Consider the following 4,611-nt stretch of genomic DNA (forward strand, 5'->3'; position numbering starts at 1 on the left):
AAATCACCCAATGTCATTTATAAAATAAGTGCATTTCATATCTTCAATATATATGATCTCCATTGATTTGTCAGGATTCTATTTTCAAATTAGCTCAAACACTTTTTTTCAGTGCACCAACATTTTATCACTACTGACCTGAAGTTCTTAAAATGTTTTAGGTCAATGTAAAAGTGTAAGAGTTAAAGAAAACAAAAACAAAAAAACAAGCAAGCAAACAAACAAAACAAACAAACAAATAAACACTAGACAGGCTCTGTCTTCACAACAGCATACACACAAAGAAGGCTGAGCTGGTGTTGGATTTGACATAAACTACTTTTATCTGACAAATCACCATCACCATTAGGATTTTGTTTATTTGAAAAATTATTTCCAGATGTTTTTTTTCTTTCTGAACTATGGCATATTATATGGTTTTTCCTTTGAATATGTGGATTTCGTAGCAAACCACAATCTGATCTTGAAGCATTCTTCTAAATTCCAGTCTCAATTAGTTCCCAATAATGATTAATTTTTAATTGATTCCTATATTCATGAAGTCTATGCTTTGTCTTTATGTTACTCTCTCTTTCACACAAGCTTTCTTTTCTAATCATTTAAACACAAAATTGGAGAATTACTTTAACCAGCATTGCAGAGTTACAGGTTTAAGTTCAAGTTGACTGTTCTCCATTTTTTTTTGTTTTGTTTTTCCCTGAAGGACATAATTCTGCCTGCAGTCTACATGAAAACACAGTGTGTTCACAATTGCCTTGGTCAGAACCAGAGCCCATGGGCACTGTACTTCTGCTGTTACTAGAACTGTTACCAGAGCTGTTTGAAACTGACCCAGAAACCCACATTGCACATGTCTGCTGCTGCCTTCCAGGGATCTCAGAAGGACAAAGAGACATCGTTATTGTCTTCATAACTTTTTATACTCTCACAAGATTACCCCATTGGTAGAGCCTAGGTAGAAGTCAATTGCCAAACAATTCCCCTTTCTTGTTCCCAGCCCTACTAATTTAATTAATTAATTAATTAATTTTATTAGATATTTTCTTTATTTACATTTCAAATGATATCCCCTTTCCCGATTTCCCCTCTGAAGAAAACCCTATTCCTTCCCCTTCCCCCTGCTTACCAACCTATCCTCTCTTGATTCCTGGCTCTGGCATTCGCCTACAATGGGGCATAGAGCCTCCACAGGACCAAGGGATTCTTCTCCCATTGATGACAGACTTGACCATCCTCTACTATACATATGCACCTGGAGCCATGAGTCCCACCATGTGTGCTCTTTGGTTGATGGTTTAGTCCCTGGGAGCTCTGAGGGTGCTAGTTAGTTCATGTTGTTGTTCGTCCTAAGGAGCTGCAAATCCCTTCAACCCATTGCCTCTTTTCTCTAGCGCCTTCATTGGGGACCCTCTACTCAGTCCAATGGATGTTTGTGAGCCTCTATGAGAGTAGATCTGGGTGCCAACATGTACTACCAGCAATGGTTCCTCTCCCCAGATCTTGTCCACATAATATCATCATGTCACTTATGTTAATCTGTTTCACATAGTATACAAAATCATTCATACATTCACCTTAGAAGGAACCTATATTTCATCCAAGTTAAGTTCACTTAATAAAAGGAAAAACAGAAGAGATATGAGTTTCCATATTCATTTCAGAATGATTTTAACTTCTCAGCTTTACTCACCACCTTACTCACTCAACAAAGTTATTGGTATATTTCATACAACTACCTAATAGTGTGTAGTCTACAGAATAAATGATGAACTATAATACTACCTACTAATATCCCTGAAACAAAAGAGTAGGGGCAGGAAACAGTTAAGTAAAGAATGAATGGTTAATGAATACAATAGATGCAGATGTTGTAATAAATGTAAAAATCACAAATATAAAAATATGCAATGTTTTGATATCATTATGCTGTTTTTTAGAAATTGCTGCATAGAAATCCATGGCATTATGATTATATAGCTGGAGATAGATGTATAAATGCACCTATACTAAGAGATAGTTATTAACATACTGGCACTAAAATATTTTTTCTTTCAGGTGTCAAGAATTCAAATGCTATCAGCAAGTACCAGAAAGGGGCACATAAGTAAGAGATTTCTGTGTCTCACAGTTTTCACAAGCTTCTTAAACACAGAAAGTATATCAATTCTTTATAATAATATAATGCTTATTTATTATTTTTCTAAGAAGAAAACAATAAGAAATACTCAACAAAGTAAAGGAAATCAACCTATCCAAAAGTTTCTTTATATCTAAGAGATGAAATCAAATCTGTACTTAATATAAAAACTAGGCAATTCAGTTATTAAAAGTGAAAACAATTTAATTTGGACATTTTAGAAAATATGGAATATTGCTCCTGGATACTACTTAATCATTGTATCATTGCTTATTTTACTTCTTGGATCATATAAAGTCAATTCAAATGAAATTATCTACTCCAGATAGTTCATAGCAATTTAAATATTTCTATAAAGACATTTTATGTTATGTAGTTCTTTTCCAGCTAACTTACTTGGGAAACTCATTCTTTTTGCTTTGCAACTTAGAAGACTCATGGAGTTTCTGATGTGGAAACAATAAGGAATCTCTTCTTGTATATATGAATATATCTCTTTCATTAGTATCTGATATGTGGATAAATATAGTTTCATATTTTTGGATATTTTCTCAGGGGACTTTTCTGTCCAATATGTTTGCCTTTTCTTCATAGTCTAGAGAAAGCCAAAGAGTGGAATATCTTCTTAGAGTTTTTGCAACTAAGTTCCTCTAGTTATCAATTATGGAATCTTTTTGTTCAAACTCATAAATATTGCATATAATCAATTAATTGATGATGATCTTGATAGTATATAAGCTAGATCTTTGAGGACTAGATTGGTGGCTCAGTAAGTAAAGTACTTGCTACACAAACGTAAAGCCTTCAGTTTAAATCCCTAGCACAAACATGGAGTGCACGAGATGTACATCTGTAATTCCAAAAGTGTTTAAGCAGAGGTACCAAAAAGCCTAGAGCATGTTGGCCAGATCGATTGATTGACTGGCTAAACTGGTGAATTCCAGGTACAGTGGGAGACCCTCCTCAAAAAAAGATAAGGTGAGTCACTTCTAGAATTTTTCTAGTAGAATTTTTGGTATAGTTTTTGTGTAATATCATCAGAAAATATGATTAATTTGAATTCATTTTTACTTGTACCACTTAATTGTCTTTTCTTTTTAAAAATTACTCCAGATAAAGTACTATATTACTACATTTCAACTGAGTAGGGATAATGAACAACTCTGTAACTTTTTTTTTTTATTTTACTGGGATTGCTTCTAGTTTTCTCCACTTAGAATGATGTTGACTCTGAATATTTTTGTCAAATGGAGCTTTCATTATGTTGTTGAAATATGGTCCCTCCAGTCATATTCTTTCTAGAACTTTTCTCATGAAGGCCTATAGGATTTTGTTAAGGGCCTTTTCTTGCACCAATTGTGTTTAAAGCTATTTATATGATTTATTACATTTGATGACTTATATAAGTGGAGCCATGCCTGCCATCTCAAGTATAGAGCCAACTTGATTACAGTGGATTATCTATTTGATATTTGCTTTGTAGGTTTTGTTTGTTTGTATATTTGTTTGTTTTAAGGATTTCTCTTTCTACATCAGGGATATTGGCCTGTACCTTGGGGATTTTTTCTTTTCTTTTTTGTTTTTGTTTTTGTTTTTGTTATATTGTTTTTGGTTTTGTTTTTAGTTTTTGGTTTTGTTTTGTTTTTCGAGACAGCATTTCTCTGTGTAGCCATGGCTGTCCTGGAACTCACTTTGTAAACCAGGCTGGCCTTGAACTCAGAAATCTGACTGCTTCTGCCTCCCAAGTACTAGGATTAAGGGCATGTGCCACCACTGCCTGGCTACCTTGAGGATTTTTAATTTTTGTTTTTGTTTGGTTTGGTTTTGGTTGTATCTTTTTCTTTTATTTTATTTAACCCTCTTCCCTAGATCCAATTCCTTGTTAGTTTTGATATTACAGGATTTCTCAGAGTTTAACAGAATAAAGAACATATCTGAAATTTATTATCCAATCAAGAACAAATCAACATTATTTATTTTATTTAATATTTAGCTATTGATGGATCCATTACAATTGTTTCTCAATACAATTTTAAGTTATATGATTACTTTAAAGTTATAAAGAACAAGTGAACATCAAAATTATGCAGATTATTGATAACTTTTTTATGGTGAAGTATGGTAATTACGTTGTTGTGTGCTATGTAGTTGTTGCTACCTCAGCTTTCTTTTACCTCGAGATTTCTAGGCTGTTTCTTCTTTTCAGTCTTTGGTTTCTAACTAGGAACTAGTGTTTCTTAGATGTCAGAAATATAAGCTGCTTCTGTTGCAAATAACTGTGCACTCCTCTGGATATTATATACGGTATATAATTCATGAAGCACAGCCTCACTACAATAATGCAGCAGCATTACAGAGCACTATACTTTTAATTTTATTTACTACCTTTGTCCCTGAGAAGTATGTCAGATTAGCACTCACAAGTTGATAGAAAAATTGCTTCTGTGTTAGAGCATTAATTGATTTGGGCCTTT

Source organism: Mastomys coucha, unplaced genomic scaffold (assembly GCF_008632895.1).
Source record: "Mastomys coucha isolate ucsf_1 unplaced genomic scaffold, UCSF_Mcou_1 pScaffold14, whole genome shotgun sequence".
Taxonomy (NCBI): Eukaryota; Metazoa; Chordata; class Mammalia; order Rodentia; family Muridae; genus Mastomys; species Mastomys coucha.